At 35.9% G+C, this 19,920-nt stretch overlaps 1 long non-coding RNA gene across 1 annotated transcript; it reads left to right on the top strand.

The window, feature by feature from the left end:
- The first annotated feature begins 1,303 nt into the window (after positions 1 to 1,303).
- Positions 1,304 to 16,961, top strand: LOC148253441 (uncharacterized). Its single transcript, XR_015821701.1, has 3 exons — positions 1,304 to 1,551; positions 1,668 to 1,715; positions 14,880 to 16,961. It is a non-coding gene; the product is annotated as an uncharacterized LOC148253441 (long non-coding RNA).
- Positions 16,962 to 19,920: the final 2,959 nt, after the last annotated feature.

Raw genomic sequence — 19,920 nt, 5'->3', positions numbered from 1 at the left:
CTTAATTAAATTATTTTTAGAAAAATTATTTCAGTTTTCTGATCTATACAGAGATCGAATGAAAATTTTTTAATCTATTTAATTTAAATATTTTTCTTATTCAATTTTTATTTTGGTTCGAATCAATATAGTTCAACAATATTGAATCTATGAATATCTCTACTTAAAAAAATTTCATAAATTATCATTTTTTTATACTTATTTAAAAACTATTTTTCATAGTTAGTAAGCATGTAAATATATCATTCAACATATATCTGCTCGTCTCTATTATATTCTATCTTTCATTTCGTTAACTCTATTTTATTCCTGAGTTTAAGGAGATGTGAGTTGATGTTCAATCATAATAAATTAAATTTTACTAAGGTATACTATTTTCTATTATTAGATCTTAGAAATTGAATCATATAGCAATTTTAATTTTTTATAATCTTCTAACTTCTCAAATACTCTAGCCACTTATGACTTGAATTAAAAAAGAAAGTCCAACATATTTTTGTTATGAAAAGAATATAGAGGCTACCAAGTAATGATGGTATTTTCGAGGTCTTATTAAATCTGTGTGAATTAATTAGAGCTCTTTGGAGGCTCTTTAAGATGATATAGGAAATGCATCCTACTTTGTTTACCAATTTGAAAGCATTACAATTTGGCAAATGACAACAATCTTACTAAACCTATCATTATGTGCTTTTTCTTAATTTTTAAATTTTTTTTGAAGATGATAATGATCAAGTCTCTTTTGCAATATTTTTGTTGGATCAAATGAGAAGCTTTTAACTCTCAAATTAACTTTAAAATCTCCACACCAATAGTATCATAGATAAGGCAGTGTCTATCCTAAAATGATATTTTGAATCTTTTTTCTATCAGCTAAGTCACATTCAGCAAGTTTGGTCAATATCAAGTATATAAAAAACATCTAAACTTGCCTTTATACTAGAGCTTGTTGTAATTGCAACTATTCCTCTTTCTTTTGTAGGAATGTTGTAACACCCCTTAACCTATATAGATGACTGTACTAAAATTTTCATTTTATTTTACCATTTTATTTCTGGATGATTTTTATATGTAAATTATGTTTTTAAATTTTATTTTGATTTATAGAATCTTAAAAAATGTGAAGGAAAAGGGAGTAGAAAAATAAAGGGAAGAACCGCGGGAAATGCTCACGAGCAAAAAGGTTCTACCCGCGCGACATGCCAACATGCATGCGCACAGGGGAATAGTGCCAAACAGGACTACAAGCAATCCAGCCCAACACGTGGAAGCTAACTAGAAGCTGCCCATCAAACTGGTTGCCCACAAGGCCGATCAACAATTAAAGGAGCTTGCGTGCGATCCAACTGATCACACGCATTGCTCCTTGCCTATAAAAGGCGATCAACTCCATCTCTCTCTAATTTTCTTCTCTTTCCTTCATCTTCTTCATTCAACAGAGAGAGAAACTTCAATAAAGAGAGAAAAAGGCTTCGACAGTGAGGGAGAGTGATAGCAGATGGAAATCACCGATGGATCATGTACGCAAAACCGATTAAGCTTGATCGCACGGTGAGTTTGATTCCCTTTTTCCAAGTTCTATTCTTCCTTTTGGAGTGCTAAACCACTCACCCAAGACATCTTCTTTTTTGTTTCTTCTTCTCTTCCTCCACCTCTGTCATCTGCAGATCTCCTCTGCAACCTAAGAGCATTTTGCAACACGCTACTGTACCAAGGTCTCCTCTTTGAACCACCGCTTGTAGCTTTATTTTTTGAAACTCGAGGAAAGGGACCTAGTATTTTTCTGCATGCTTCAATTGCTTCTTTCTATGAGGTTAAACCATAAAAATGGATTGAACTGTGTTTGCATGTGATTTTTGGAATGTGTGGTCTTTGTTTGATGATTATTTCGGTTTAAATGCAAAGGGGGTATGAAATTTATATGCATGATGTCTTTGTGATGATTGTAAATGATTTTGATTGAAAATGAGAGAAAATGGACGATAAAATTTATAGGAATGGGTTCGAATTTGGTGAAGGCACCAGTGTGCCGAGGCATATGCGCGTTGGTATGCACGCAGGACGCACGCATGTATGAGCACGCGCATAAGTCTACCAGGCATGCCAACATGCCGAGAGGCCCACGTGCATATAATCATGCCACGTGACCAAGTGTCCACGTGCATTGCACGCAGGAAGGACATATTATGAAAGGCCTATTTGCCGAGATAGCCTGTCTATGACACGCTACATGTGCAGAGTGCCGTGCAGCTAGGCTTGTTGGCACGCTCAAGTTATGGGGCATGCCAATTGAGCTGGGACTTGGGCCCTCAGCATCACCTGCAAGGTGATAGCCAAGAGGATTTTCCAAATGGGCCTTAGCCCAAAAAGAAAACTTGGTGGCCCAAGTGTCTAAGGACCCTAACGGCCCGAGTTTTAGGTTTGGGCTGGGCCTTGGTGGGTTGAAAGCATTCTGGGGGTCCTAATGGATCTGTATTTTATTCAGGTTGCCTTATGAATTGGGTTATTTAAATAGACCTTAACTAGTCCAAGTAAGTCAAATGGGCCCTCAATTTAGGTAGGGTTAGTCAACGAGTTGGGTAGGTCAACAAATCCCCATTGGGTCCAAGGTCGAGTTAGGTAAAATGGATCTATTTTGGATCTAGGTTCGGGTTAAAGGGTCCTCATCAGACCAGTTTAGGTCAATGGATCCCTTTTGGACCTGGGTTCCTTTTCGGATCCAGGTCGATTTAAGAGCCCTTGTTGGGTCGGGATGGTTTGAAGGATCTCTTTTGGGTCAAGTTCGATTTAGTGGGTCCTTGGTTGGCTGAGGTTGTCTAAAAGGCCCTTTTAGGCTAAGGTTCAGGTCAAGGGTTCCACGAGGACTAAATTGGTTAAAAATTTAATTGTTTGAAATTTGTTATTGAATTGATATCCTATGCTCTGTTTGAAAATAAATTAAGCAACTGAAATTCGTTAACCAATATCACTGAGGGGTTATCTGATCTGACCATTACCCACTATTGAGGAACCACTCCTTGTTAATGATACTGGCATCCCCTTTGACAATAGCGGATCGCGACTGATTATAGGGGACCACATTAGCACCGTAATTCTGTGATCATAGAATATGGATCGATTAATCATACTGTATTGCATTATTTTCCATTCATAATGGTAGTTGGGGATTTCATCTGCCTTTAGTTTATATAGGCCCTAACGGCTTCGTGTGAAGATCTGTAAAATTAAACTGAAATAAACGGCTGATCTATTAGGTATAGGATTACTGTTGATGTTTATTGCTTATTGACAGTTTTGCTTCTTGATGACATATGTTTCTCACTGTTCCATCATTAGGCCTATGAGTTTACATATATATTATAATGATCTTTGTAACTAAATTAAAAGATTTTTTTCAAAATTTCCAAAATGGTGATGTTTGACGATCTCTAAAGGTAAGGTTAATTTGACTATAGCAGTACGGGATAACTTAGTTTTAAAATTAAAATGCAACTCTTAAAACGTTGATAGTATGATTTTAATACTATATCCCTTATTGAGTTTTATGGAACTCACCCCTAATCAAATCCCTCATATGATGTTGATAGTGAAGATCCGTCTCTCAATCTACCTCTTGAGGCTTGTTTGGATCCCTTTGCAGACCAGTAGACAACAAGTGCTTCTTATTTTGTTGTACTCTGATAGAATAGTTTTTATATTTTGTAGAATTAGTTAAACCGTATTTTGTAAAGTGTGTGGCTAATGAATTAACCTCAGTGATGTACATTTGGTATATATAAGGGGTGATTTACTTTGCTGATGTATATATTATCTCTTACACTCGTATCTGTTCTATTATCGAACACCGATACCCTATCGGGTACCAGGATGTCATATGTGGTATCAGAGCATGATTTCTTGACATCTCTCACACTGAGGTTTAGGATTTAAGCTTAGAAGTCTATACTACTCTCTTAGAATAATGACCTTCCTTCTTATCTTAGTGAATTACATCTTTGTTAAACCATTGTCTCCCTTTTGTAGGTGAATATGATTCGGGGGAGATCATCGATAGAAAGACCCAAACCCATAATGCTCCAACCTGGTACAATTAAGTGAATTATTCTGAGCTATATAGGGTTTGACCGCTGCCATAGGTCATAACCAAGCTTGTAATACCGAGCACCCTCCTCTTGTGAATAATCACCACCCTCATGATCGTGGGATTTCCCACAACATTCAAAGTTTCAAAGGTTGAACCCTCCACAGTTTGATGGTGGGCTAGGTCCCATGTTAGCTGAGGCATAGATCATGCAAATAAAGAAGCTCTTATCAGTTCTGAAGCTTACAAAAGAGTAGAAGGTCCCTCTGGCGCTTTTATGTTCATTAGCAAGGTCAAATACTGGTGGTATTTTGAAAAGGACAGTCTACCAATGCCAAATGCTTGGGACTAGTTTTTGGTTGCCTTTCTGAAAAATTTCTTTCCAGTATATGTCCGCGAGATGAAGGAGGAAAAATTCAAGGACTTTTGTCAGGGTAACCTATTAATGAGTCATTATACTGTGAGGTTCATCCAGTTGTTTAGATTCACTCTGGAGTCCATTTCCACCGAAGCTAAGAAGGCCAAGAAATTCTTGAAGGGTCTTACTGTAGATATCTTTGATATGGTAGCCATGATGAAGTTGACCACCTATGAGAGGCCTTAGAGAATGCTCAGTTGGTGCAGGAACTCCTCGCTAGCCGTTACTGGCACATCTAGAACGTGAGAGCCTAGCATTAATAGAAGAAGAAATACATGGAACAGGGTTATGTTGACAAATAGCCCAGCACAGCTCCCGCTATTATTGTTACACCACCTCCACCTCCAGGGAATTCCTCCCACCTTACTCAAGTTTGCCCTCACTGTGGTAAGAACTATGGCAACTACCTCTACTATAAGCTAGGCAATTTTGCTATAAGTACCGAAGCGCCCAACCTTTTGTGAGGGATTATCCCTAGAACTCTAAGGACAATGCCAGACACATTGCTAGAGGAAGGATCTTTCAGCTTGATGAACTAGGTGCCATAGTGACTCGGACTATCATTTAGGATACACTCTCTATCCATAACTCTATTTCTCGTGCTTTGATTAATATTAGTGTCACCCATTCCTTTGTGTCTCATGATTTTACAAAATAATTAGTAGTCAAACTTGAACCATTAGAACAATCCTTAATTGTATAAACACCATCTAGAGGACTTATTGAGGCTTGTGTAGTGTATAAAACTTGTAAAGTTAGGGTTGCTAATAGGGAAATGACCATAGACCTCATACTCTTGGATTTTCCTACTTTTGATGTGAGTTTGGGTATGGATTACTGGAAGCTTATCATGTCATTATTGATTGTTGTGACAAAACTATACCCCTTCGTTCTTCTGGTAATGAAAATCTTTCTTAATGTTGTATAAAATCCTAATTGTTATTATTTAAATGTTTTGATTCTTACATATATCAAAGGGTATTCAACTAAAATTTTTGCATAAATTGTTTGTCCTTTCCTAACTCCTTGTTGCATAAGCAAATGGCTTCTGAAAGTCATATACAGTCAATTCTAGTTGTCTGTGACTACCCATACGTATTTCCTGAAGAACTCCCAGGTCTGCTGCCCCAGCGAGAAATCGAGTTCTTGGTCAAACTAGTTCAAGGGACAACCTATTTTAAAGGCCACCTACCATATGGGTCGTGCAGAACTACATGAATTAAATTGCCAGTTGATTGCACTATATGAGAAGAGGTTTATTTGACCTAGCAATTGTTGATGGTGAGCCCCAGTTTTGTTCGCCAAGAAGAAGGATGGGTCCGATTATGTATTGACTATAGAGAACTTAATCATGTGATAATAAAAAACAAGTATCTCTTACCCCGTATTGATCACTCATTCAACCACTTACAAGGTGCATCAGTCTTCTCTAAAAGTGACCTCAAGTCAGGTTATCACTGACGGCGTTCCGCTATCGGTATGGCCATTTTTAGTTTCAGGTCACGCCCTTTGGACTAACTAATGCCCTTATTATCTTTATGGATCTTATGAACAAAATTTTCAAACCTCTTTTAGACGACTTTGTCATTGTCTTCATTGATGACATTCTCATGTATTCCAAAGACTGTGATGATCATAGTATCCATATAGCCTATATTCTAAGCACTTTTCGATGGCATAAGTTTTGTGCCAAATTTAACAAATGCTTCTTTTAGTTAGATCATATCTCTTTCCTTGGTCATGTCATTTTCAGTGATGGCATTTTTGTACACCCCTATAAGGTTGAGGCAGTGATCAATTTGAATTAGCAGACTAATGTTAGCAAGGGCCGAAGCTTCTTGGGATTGGCAAGATATTACCGTTGCTTTATCAAAGGCTTTTTTTGCATCTTTGCTTCTTTAATAGGAAGGGTGTTTAATTCTTTTGGGATCCCAATTATGATGAGAGTTTTGTTGAACTCAAACACTGGTTAACTACCACCCCAATCTTGATTCTTCTAAATAATGCTAGTGGTTTTCAGGTATACTGTGATACATCCCACATTAGCTTAGGTTGCATGCTCATACAACATGGTGGGTTAGTAGCTTATGGTTCCAAGCAGTTGAAGCCATATGAATAGAACTACCTCACTCACGGTCTAGAGTTAGTAGATATTTTCTTTACTCTCAAAATATGGCGACACTATTTGTATGACCAGACTTTTGAGATTTATACAATTCATAAAAGTTTGAAGCACTTATTTTCTCAATAAGAACTCAATATGAGGCAGAGACGTTAGATGGATCTATTGAAAGATCATGACTTCAAATTTTGTACCATCAGGTAAAGGTAATGTTGCTACAAATGCCTTGAATAGGAAGAACACTGCCATGTTGGCCACAAGCTTGACCTCTGGTTTGAAATTGAGGTTGTTTAGGAACTTCGGTTGTGTTATCGTGGTGAAGGTGCTTACCTTGCTTAGATTCAAGCCCTATCCACTATCATCCAAAGAATTCAGAAAGCCTAGTCTACGGATCCTAATGTACAGAAATAAAAGGAACCTAAATCCTGTAGATCAGTCTGATTTTGGAATGTTTGATAATGGTATCATTACATTTTGAGGACGATTGCAGGTGCCCAATAACCCTAAGATCATATTGGACGTTCTCAAGGAGGTTGACACCTCTAAGTTGGCTATCCATCCTAGCAGCACAAAAATGTACCAGGATCTGAAGCACCACTTTTTGTGGCAAGGTATGAAGCGTTATATTATGGATTTTATTTCTGGATGACTTTTGGGCCAATAAGTTAAGGTGGCACATCAAGGGCCTAGTGGTTTACTCTAGTGTCTTCCAATTCTAGAATAAAAATGGGAACATGTGACTATGGACTTCATCACTAAATTGCCAGAAACAGGATTCTCACTCAATGTGATTTGAGTCATAGTCGATAGATTGTCCAAATCAACTCATTTTTTTCTCGGGAAAACCATGGATTCGGTTAGTAAGCTGGACAGATTGTATGTTTGGGAGATAGTCAAACTACATGGTGTTTCAATTTCTATAGTGTCCGATAGGGACTCTCGTTTCACATCCCCATTTTGGACCTATTTCTAGAGGCTCTACGCACTAGTCTATCCTTCAGCACCACCTATCATCCACAGATAGATGATTAGTGCAAAAGAACCATTCAGATGCTGGAGAACATGTTGCGCGCCTGTGTGCTCGACTTTGTGGTAGATGAGATCGCCACCTACTCCTAATCGAGTTTGCCTACAACAACAGTTGCTACTCTAGTATTGGCGTGACCCCTATGAAGCACTCTATGGTCAACCTTGCTAATCTGCTACTTGCTGGAGCGAAGTTAAAAATGGACGACATCTAGAGACCGACCTTATCTAGGAAACAGTCAATAAGATTGTTCCCATCCACAAGCATCTTATCACCACTTAGAGTCGACAGAAGAGTTATACCAATAACTGCAAAAATGACTTGTAATTCGAAGTGGGTTATTGTGTTTTCCTTAAGGTTTACCCATACAAGGGAAGTATGCGCTTTGATAAGTGAGGGAAACTAAGTCCATGCTTTATGGGACCTTTCGAGGTTTTGGAGCGTATTAGTCTAGTGGCTTATCGTATTGCCTTACCACTAGAATTCATGGGTTTGCATGATGTCTTCCATGTTTCAATGTTAAGGAAGTATCATGATGATCCTTCTCATGTCATTCCGCATCAACAACTTCTTGTCCGCTCGGACATGTCTTATCCAAAACACCCCATCGAAATCATTGATTAGTATGAGAAGAGTCTTAGGAAACAAGACCATTCTTATGGTCAAGGTTGTGTGAGATAATCACTCTCTTGATGAGACCACTTGCGAACTAGAAGACGAGATGTGGAAGAAACATCCAAATATTTTTTAAACTTTTAAATTTGGAGGACCAAATTTTTGTTGGAGGGGAGGATGTATCCATGAACCTATATGGATGACTGTACTAAAATTTGCATTTTATTTTACCATTTTATTTTTGAATGATTTTTATATGTAAATTATTTTTTAAAATTTTATTTTGATTCATAAAATTTTATTTTATCATTTTATCTCTTAAGGCATAAGCTAAATAGATTTCTTTGTCTTTGGTTCTCTACTCATCTTCATGAGATGACATAAGCTAAATAGATTTTCTTGTCTTTGGTTCTCGACTCATCATTATGCATGTAATACTCTTTTTTTTCACTTGTTTGAATTTTATTTCAACTTTAAAAATAATTAACAATTTTATAACTGTTATATCCCAGTTTTGTTTGATTAATAATTATAATAATAATATAATAATAAATAATTATAATGTAGCATTGATATAATTGATTTTCTATTTCATTTGAGTTAATTTTGATTGATTTTTAGCACATATACTATTGGATTGTCTTTGGCACTTTTCAAGAATGATTTTGGGACTTGGAAACAAATTAGAGTGGATTGGAGCAAGATTTGGAAAAAAATGGTTGAAATATGAAGATATGGGAGAAAGACACAGTCATGTGCCCTATACTGAGTTAACACACGACCATATATTAAGAAGTCAGTGTTTGTATTTCACTCAGTGAAAGAGACACAGCTGTGTTCCTGGGAGATATGGTCGTGTCATGTCTACAAGTTGGAAACTAACGTGATTCTAAAGAACACACGATCATGTGTTAATTTAACACGGTCGTGGGGTGTGCTAGATCAAATATGGACTCTGTTAAAATATTAGGTTTTAAACTATATGAAGAGTGGATTATGTGATATCTTAGATGTTGATTAGGGCAAATGGATGTCAGATACAGGTTCAGAATAACGAGTGCATGATAAAATTTATGCAGCAAAACAAACTTATTACAAATCCCTTACAAATATATATGTATATGAGTTCCAATCACATACATATAACTGAGGCCTGAAGTAGCTAAAAAATATAAAAGAAACAGAACACAAAAGAAGGCCACTTCTTTCACTATGCTACTAGACTCATCAGAGGATAGGAACAATTATGCACTCAAATTTTATGGATCCATGGGATCCTCATAGATTTTAGAGGGTAAGCAAATATGCAGTTCTTTATTTTCTTCCTCTTCTGGGGGAATGAAAAAAGTGAGTTCCATATACTCAGTAAGAAAAACAGTATTAAATTAACATCCTAAGATTCTAAAGGTGAATTATTTTAACTTACAGCATACTTTTTGGCCTCCTTGTAGACCGATTTTACATTATAAAAATAATTTATTTATTATGAACATAGTACATTAATATGAACAAATCAAACATACATGATGTCAGATAATAGAGAAAATTAAATAAATCATGAAATGTTCAGATTTTCGTGTCATGCTTTGCAAAGTCATTACAACTTCCATCTCTGAAGGCATATACAAATTTTTAACTACTCAAGTGGAATGACCAGATCAGATATAGATATAATAATTTGCTCAAGCCCATTTTCAGCTAGCCAAACCATGACACGATCTACGACCACGGTCGTACCAACCATAGTAGCTCTAACATATATCTATAGTCACAACATTACTTAGCTACGGGTGACCCCTATTGATATTCGCATTACCATTCTTGTTAAAGGGTACACCGTCATCCACTGAAAGCGATTCTCTTACATCTTTTTAGACCAGATAGGGGAGGGAGAAACAGATACCCCTCAGAGATAAAAAGCGTAACAAGACACTTGATGCAATATGCATGTCAATACAGATATATTTCGGACCAATCATGCTTCATTTTACATTTCTCTTTTCTTTTTCTTTTTGTACTCTTTATTTCCACCAATTGCATATTATATTTATTACATGTAATTCATCAAGTGTCTGCAATTCACATAGCATGCTTGAAAATAAGTATAATTCGATTTATCTAAATTATGAACATAAAGGCATACAGAACTGGCAAAATCACAATCATCATATTTAATTATATTAGTTTATATAAAAATACTTCTTAAGACATTGAAATAAAGACTAGATTTCTTACCAAAATTTTGATGTTTTCTCCTTCACAGTTCTCCTTTCTTTCCCTCATTCTCTCACTAGACTACTATCGCTCTCTATCTCTCTAAATCTTAAAAAATAGAAGAATGAAAGTCTAGGGAGGAATGGAAGGGGAAGGGTCAATTTATAGAATTTTAGAATTGTTGAATTCACACCAAGTGGTGAAATTCGATAAAGAGAGAGGAGAAAAAGATGCTCGACACAAAAAATAAGGGAGGAGGGTCTCCTTCACTAGCTGTGGTGGTGTGTCGCCCAAGGCGATGGTGGAGCATTGCTTGAGGCGATAGTGCCCTGGCTGGTGCGTTGCAGGCTAGCCTACAGGCGCACAGGCCACCTGTCGCACGCTCAGGCCCAAGGCACGCTAGGCCTATCCGTGCAAACCTGCTGTAGGGATGGCATAGGCACAGTATGCGGCGCCTGTCCGCGCGCAAGGTGACGTGCGGACGACCCACCTGTGTGCAACAAGGTGCGGGCAGGACCTATCCCTGCACCGTGCGCGGGGGTGGGACGTGTGCGCTGTGGGCACGTCCCGCGGCTATTGTGTGCACGTGCGCATGCGCAGAGTGCCCAGTATCTATGCGAGCAATCCTGCTTCCCCGTGGGATTGTTCTCGTGGGATTTCTTTCCGTTTCACTGTTTTTTTTATTTCTCTCAATTTTTTAAAATTAATTTAAATAAATTTAATGTAAAAATTAAAAAATAACCAACTTTTTACGAATTACGATAAATATTATGCGGAGAAAATTAAATAAGTTCAATGCGGCCAAAAGGACGAATAAATAGGATTTTTCAAATCAATTAAGCATAATGATAGACGAGGTGTTACAGATTATCTCAAAATAAAAAAATAGATTGGAAGAGGAGAAAAGAAATGAGGATAGTTGCATACATCAGAAGCTTCTTCTAGTTGGTTTATCTTAAATCATTTAATTTTTTTTTAGATTTGATTCTTTTAATTTTCTTTAAGATAAATAACTAAACTCTTATGTTGGGATACTTTGCGATTTCTTTATTTAATCTATGAAAGTCCTTTTCCCCAATCCTTATGTCTTATCTTGTGACTTAATATATAAATGGATTGATCACTTATTTACTAATTTATGGTGAATGATTAAATTGAGAGATTGATTGTTCATTAAAATATCAACTTAGCACAATAAACTGAATGTGAGTAGAGATACTTGATATGATCTATATATTTGATGATTGAATATTAATGCACCTATTCATACTAATCTATAGAGATATGTGTGTTATTATGAAGTAGGTAGGGTAATTGATCTCGAGAAAGAGATTACTATATGATTGAATAAAATTGGGTGAAAGTTTTGGTTGTAGATTGAATTAAGAAAATTTATAGTTGAAGTTAGGGTAGATTCTAAGATCTTAACCATCATTATATTTTGATTGTCATTTAGTCCTAATTCATCGTTTTTAGTAATTGTTATATTAGTCTTTATGGGATGATATCCAAACTTACCATTATACTACGTCTTCGAACTAGGGCACTTACTAGGTGAGTTCAAATCACAAGAAGTTTTTGGCACTGTTGCCGAGGACTAATACTAGCAATATTAGAATTGGTTGATTTTCATTAATTTGGTATTTTTACCTTTTTTGTTTTGTTTTGCTAGTTATTTACAGTGGATTCTGTATTACTTAACCAGAAGCAGAAAAGAACTATTGATTTTTGATCCAGAAATTAAGAGAACTTGCCATAAACTGAAACCACACACAAGGAGTAGACGACTCTCGTCTCGTGTTAGAAATTCATTTAGAAGAGAAACAACAACAATGGGTAATGAACTGGAAGGGCAAAGAGAGCACACAATGATGGATTATGCTATTCCATCTCCTACTAGAATTGAACCAAGTGTCACAAGGCTGCTGTAGTGGCTAAAAACTTTGCGATTAAGCCAGCCATCATCCAGATGATTCAACAGAGTGTACAATTTTCTAGGTTCCCAGTTGAAGAATCTAATGAGCACATTACTAATTTTCTAAAGATTTAGGACACTTTTAAGCACAATGGAGTGAGCAATGATACAATCAGGTTGAGGCTCTTCCCTTTCTCATTAAAGGATAGAGCTAAAGCTTGGTTGAATTCGTTACTAGCTAGTTTAATCACTACTTGGGAGGACATGGCTAAATACTTTCTAGCTAAGTACTTTCCCTCTTCAAAGATAGCTAGGTTGAGGAATGATATCACCACATTCGCACAAATAGATAGAGAATCATTGTATGAGTCTTGGGATTACTATAGGGATCTACTAAGGAGATTTCTCACTATGGTCTACCTATGTGGCTTCAAGTGCAGACATTCTACAATGGTCTCACAACCAACATCAAGACCATGATTGACGTAGCAGCTGGAGGAACATTGAATAATAAAACACCTGAGGGGCCAAAAAATTGATTGAAGAGATGGCAAACAATAGTTACCAATGTGAGAAGGAGAGATCTTCATTAAGAAATAATGTCGGTTTGTATAGTGCTGACAACTATACAGTTCTATTGGCATAAATTGACGCCTTAACTAAAAAAATAGACAACATGAATATGGTGACAACACAAGTAGTGCGAGTTCAGAATTCTGAAGTTCAACAAGAGGGTTCGTCTCAACAAATTGGAACAAGTAGAATATGTTGGAAATGCTCCAAGACAACAAGGCACTCCTTATTCTAATACTTACAATCCTAGATGGAGGAATCACCCTAATGTTTTATGGGACAACCAAAATATGAGAGACAAGCTGCCCTACCAGCCTAGCCCCCACTGAACAAAGGCCAAACATAAAGGATATGCTCGCTAAATTCATGACAACAATGGACACTAGGCTGCCAAATAATGAAGCCTCCATCAAGAGTTTAGAGAACCAGATTGGGGAATTGGCAAAGTTTATTTATAAGCGTGCCCAAAGAACTTTGCCAAGCAACACAGAGACTAACCCAATGGAGCATGTGAATGTTACAACATTGAGGAGTGGAAAGCAATGAGTGGAGGTTAAACCAAGAAAGAGAACACAAGCAGATGAGAGCAACCCAAACAAGGAGAAAAATAAAAAAAAGGAAGGAGATCAAGAGGAGCAGCCCAATCGAGGAGGAGAACACTCCAACATTCCATATCTAGGGAGATTAAAGCAACAACAAAAGGATAAGATATTTGGTAAGTTTTTAGATATTTTTAACCAATTGCATATTAACATTCCTTTAGTTAAAGCTTTGAAATAGATGGCTAGCTATACAAAGTTTTTAAATGAGATTCTCTCAAACAAGAGGAAGTTGGAAGACGTGGCCATGATGATGCTTAATAAAGAATGTTCAGCTATTCTATAAAACAAAATGCCACAAAAGTTAAAGGATCCTTGTAACTTAGGCGATCTTTTAATTGAAAAAGCATTTTTAGGAGCTAGTATGATACTTACAAGAAGATAGGATTGGAAGAACCTAAGCCTACTAGAATTACTTTGCAATTAGTAGATAGATCTATCAAAATTCCTTTTAGAATAATAGAAAATATGCTAGTTAAGGTTGATAAGTCTATATTTCCAGTGGACTTTATCTTAAATATGGAAGAGGACTTTGGGATACCAATTATCGTAGGAAGACCATTTCTAGCAACTGCTAGAGCGTTAATTGATGTTCATGATGGTAAATTGACTATTAGGGTATTTGATGAGAAAAATACTTTTTATATGTCTGAATCCATAAAATATACACATACTTCATATGATACTCTCTTCATGATTGATACACTTGATCCAGTCGCGCAAGGTGTTTTTCAAGAAAATTACTTTAAAGATGCATTATAACAAGGTATCATGAATATAGAAAGGAGTGACATGAAGAATAAAGAAGTCAAGGAGCAAGTAGATTTATTAGAAGTGAGACCTCAGTTTAATGCACCAAAGAACTTCAAATTTGAGGAGATTTGTAGCTTTAGTGACGAGAAAGACAAGCCATCAACTATGAAACCACCAGACAAGTTAAAATCAAATTGATCGGGTCCAATAGATAGGGGTGAGCTTAGTTTTCCCCAAGTCGATGTAGGAGCAAGTTCTAATTCAAGTTCCACCATGGAGGAGAGATTAAAGCAGCTTAGTATGGGACAAGAAAGAATTAAATAATGCCAGAGGTGAATGGAGCATTATATGATGGCATACTTTCAGCATATAGGATTTCAGCCCCCACCCTACCCACCTTTAGATAGTAAGTGTAACTTTTGCATTTTTTTTAATTTTATTTTCATTTTTTATGTTTATTTTTTAATTTATCTTTGCCTTTTATATCTTTTAGTTCCCTTCTCTCCTTTACCACTAACTTGTTTGCTTAGTTTTCATTTAGCATTTGTTGGTATGTTTTTAGGTTTTTTGCAAACTTCACCAAGGCTGCAGTGGATGCTACTCCATCAAACTTTCAAGGAAGTTTCATTTCTTTTGCTGTGATTGTCTTTTATTTTTTTCTTTGCGAACTATGGGGACATAGTCACATTTAAGTGTGGGAGAGTGTTATTCTAATTCTTTATATTTGTTGTTATCCTCTAATTCTTAATGAAGTTTCATAGTTTGATCTTGATGTGTTATGTTGTGTCATGACTACCTATGATGATAATTATGGCATTGAATCTATATGTATTGGGATAAGATTGTTTGTGGAAATAGTTTACTAATAGAAGTATTTGATCTTATTTAGTTTATTCAAATTTTAAGAGTTTAGTATCCTTTACATCTTTTGAGTTGTGAAATTTGTTCTTTTGTCTAAACTGAATAATTATTTACAAAAGAATGCATATTTTGGTACAGAATTAGATATATATATATATATGCAAAAATAAAAAAATAAAAAAAAATAAAATGCTTTGCTGATAACTTAATTTTACTCCACCAAGGGACGTAGCTTAGTGGTTTAGTGCTATGTTAGCTTAACTAGAGATCTTCAGCTTGAGCCTTAGGAACACAGCTGCCTTTGGTAGGGAGAGCTTACTCCTTAGTGGACCGATTTGGCTCAAAAAATAAAATGGTGGTTATGAATAGAACCAGTAGCCAAAAGGAAAAAAAAAGATACTCCACAAATCACTCAATTTTACACCACCAAGTGGCATAGCTTAGCGGTTCGGTGCTATGTTAGCTTTAGCAGAGGTCTTAATTTTGGGCCATGGGAACACAACTGCCTTTGTTAGGAATGGGTTACTCCTCAGTGGACCAATGTGACTCGAAAAATAAAATACTAGTTATGAGTAGAGCTAGTAGCCATTTGGAAGTGTGACCAATTAAGTAATTGGGGACTGACATCACCAATGTATGTACTCGCGTAAAAAGGTTGACTAACATTTTGGACAAACGAATAAGGTACTTAAAAAAATATAAAAAAAGTTAAAAAAAAACAAAGTTGCATGTATATCTATTCTTTTGCCAACTGATCTTGATTATGTTTTGGGTTATAAAGCTTGTATATTATGAATGACTGAATGACTCATAGAATGTTTTAGATACTTAATTTCAAAGAATAAGATGGGATTAAATGGGACCTGTATTCTAAAGTTGTTGAATTGTTTTTCATAGATGATTATGCCTTTGTACATGTTATTTTGTGTTATCCTGAGGTAATATAGTTTTGATGGGGAGGATTTCATTAATGGTTTTGCTATGAAATGGAGTTAAGATTACTTGAGGACAAGCAAAAACTCAAGTATGGAGGAGTTGGTATAATTGAATTCTATAGATATTTTTCTATTTCATTTGAGTTAATTTTGATTGATTTTTACCACATATACTATTAGATTGTTTTTGGCACTTTTCAGAAATAATTTTGGGACTTGGAAGCAAATTAGAGTGGATTGGAGCAAGATTTGGGCGAAAAATGGTTGAAACACGAAGATATGAGAGACATGGCCATAACACATGGCCATGTATTAAGGAGCCAACGTTTCTGTTTCTGAGGAGGAGTGAGACACAAACATATTCTTGGAAGACACGGTCGTGTGTCTTATACCGAGTTAACACACGACCATTTGTTAAGAAGCCAGCGTTTCTATTTCACTCAATGAAAAAGACACAACCGTATGCTTGGGAGACACGACTGTGTCTTGTATACAAGTTGGGATTATGAGGAAGACAAGGTCGTGTGTTAATTTGACACAGTCGTGGGACATGCCAGATCAGATATGGACTATATTAAAATATTAGATCATGGAACTATATAAAGCGGGGATTATCTCAAAAAGAAAAAAAACAGACTGGACGAGGAGAAAAGAAGTGAAGATGGTTGCAGACATCAAGAGCTTCTTCTAGTGGGTTTATTTTAAATCATTTCATGTTTTCTTTAGATTTGATTATTACAATTTTCTTTAGCATGAATAACTAAACTCTTCTATTAGGATCTTTAATGAAACCCTAAGGGACATTTTACGATTTTTTTTATTTAATCTATGAAAGTCTTTTTCCCCAATATTTATGTGTTATCTTGTGGCTTAATACATAAGTAGATTGATCACCTATTTATATGATGAATGATTGAATTGAGAGATTGATTGTTCATTAGAATATCAAGTTAGTACAATAGATTGAATGTGAGTAGAGATGCTTGACATAGTCTATATATTTGATGATTGAATGTTAATGCATCGATTCATACGAATCCATAGAGATATGTATGTTATTATGAAGTAGGTAGAGTAATTGATAGTGAGGAAGAAATTATTACATGATTAACTAAAATTCCTTAAATGCATTCTTCTCTAATTTTATTTATTAACCTATTAATTTTCTAATTTGATTATTACCTTATTTTAACAATCTAATCCACTTAACTGCACATATTATACATACTCATCAAACCAGACTCTTCTAGGTAGCTTCAATATCCTCACAATTTTTACCATAACAACCAATACATATACAAATTCAATTAAGAAATAGAGCATAACAAGTCATCAGTAATTTAAGTAATAAACATAAGAAAGACACAATAAATAATAAAGTCCTATTAGATCCCCACCAATTTATAATTTAAAATAAAACAATCATTTATCAAATGCCATAATTTAATCTCTTAAACAAATTAAACTATATTCATAAGCACTTATGCACTTATCTTTTTCCACTTTTGAATCTAATTCCCATAAAATTCTCTGAATGCAAAATCTTCCATGCCACAATGTATTCTACTTCAGTAAATGGTGAACCCAAATTAGCTCCTAACTCACATTTTAAACGGTCTAAGCAAATTATGCAAGTCAAAATTAATTAAATTTAAAGCATTCAAGATTCCTGAATTTCGAAACTCACCACATGTAACCTGAGACATTTCAAGTGCTAATTAAGGCAAATGGATGTCAGATACAGATACAGAATAACAAGTACATGATAAAATTTATGCAGTAGAATAAAATTATTACAAATCCCTTAAAAATGCATATGAGTTCCAATACATACATATACTGAGGCCAGATGTGGTTGCAAAATTCAAAATAAAATATAAGGCAACTTCTTTCACTAAGCTATTGGACTCATCAGAGTGCGAAAACAGTCATGTACTCAGACTTATGGACCCACAGGATCCTCATAAACTTCCAAAGGTAGGTCAGTCTACAGTTTCTCACTTTCTTCTTCATCAGGTGGGGCATGGAAAGAGTGAGTTTCATATGTTTAGTAAGGAAAACAGTATTAAATTAACATTGTAAGATTTTAAAAGCTAATTATTTTGACTTAAGAGTTTACCATTTAACCTCTTCGTTTTCCTATGTCATATTATGAAAAATCATTTATTTGTTAAAAAATTAGTACGTTAATATAGACAACCAAACATACATCATGCTAGATAGTAGAGAAAATCAAATAAATAATGAAATGCTCAGATTTTCTTATCATGCTTCATGAAGTCATTACAACTTCTATCTTTGAGGGTAGATACAGATTTCCAACTACTTAAATGGAATGACTAGATCAGATACAGATACAATAACTTTTTCAGGCCCAATTCCAGCTGGCCAAATCATGGTACGATCTATGACCACGACCGTACTAGTAATAGTGACTCTAACAGATATCTATAGCCACGACATTACTTAGACACGGGTGCCCCTACAGATAGTGCGATACCACTCTCGTCAGAGGGTACACCGTCATCCACTAGGAGTGGTCCTTTTACATCTTTCCAGACCATATAGGGGAGGAAAAAATAGATACTCCGAAGGGCAAAGGAAACAGATACCTCTTAGAGATAAAAAGTCTAACGAGACACTTGATACAATATGCATGTCAATACAAATACACTTCGGACTTTACAAGCTTCATTCTACTTTTCTCTTTTTCTTTTCTTTTATACTTTTTATTTTTACCGTTTCATATTATATTTATTACATGCAATTTATCAAGTGTCTGCAATTCACATAACATGCTTGAAAACAAGAACATTCGACTCATCTGAACACAGAGGCATACAAAACAGGCAAAATCATAGTCATATTAACTTAATTTATCTAAAAATACTCCTTAAAATGTCAAAAAAATACTAGATTGTTTACTGAAACCTTGATGTTTTTTCCTTCGCTGTTCTCCTTTCTTTCTCTTCTTCTCTCACTAGACTTGTAACGTGTTGCCCATTACTGTGCTAAAATGATTTAAAAACCCTATTTATTCGATTCTTTGGCCACATTAAACTTAATTAATTTACGCAGTTTAATATTTTTTGTGATTCGCGATTTTAATTTATTTTTATTTTTATTAATTTTTATTTAAATTTTATTTTATTATTTTATTTTATTTTAAATTAAAAGAAAGACATAAAAAAAAATCAAAAAATGGAGAAACAGAAAAAATTGTCTGCAAGAAAAATCATGCAAGAGGGCGGTTTGCCCGCAGGGCGTGGGCCCAGTGCGCACGTCCCTTCTACATGCCAGCACCCACATTCCCTTTGCACACACAGGACGTGCACACAGCGCGCAAGTCACATCCACCTGCATAGCTGGTGGTCAAAACTTGCGCGCGTGTCTTGTAGCATGCAGGTGGGCCGTTTGCGCATCACCTCATGCATGAATAGGCACCGCACACTGTGTTTGCGCCATTCGCGCAGTAGGCCTGGGCGGATAGCCTCTGTGTGCTTGGGGCCTATGCGCACTAGGCCATAGCACCCAGCACGCCCGCAGGCTAGCCCCTACGTGTGTGGCAGTAGGCTTGTCACCTGCAGGCTAGCATGCAGCGCGCCGATTAGAGAATTGCCACCTCAGGCAGTGCACCGCTACTGCCTTGGGCGGCGCACCACCATCGTCAGTAAAAGAGGTCTTCCTCCCTCATTTTTTGTGCCGAGCATCTTTTTCTCCTCTCTCTTCATCAGATTTTGCCACTTGTCACGAATCCAACAGTTTTAAAATTTTATAAACTGTACTCCCCCTTTCCTTCCTCTCAAC

This window comes from Carica papaya, chromosome 6 (genome assembly GCF_054855325.1).
Source record: "Carica papaya isolate Zhongbai chromosome 6, ASM5485532v1, whole genome shotgun sequence".
In the NCBI taxonomy this organism is placed as follows: Eukaryota; Viridiplantae; Streptophyta; class Magnoliopsida; order Brassicales; family Caricaceae; genus Carica; species Carica papaya.
This window is presented reverse-complemented; position numbering and strand designations above follow the sequence as displayed.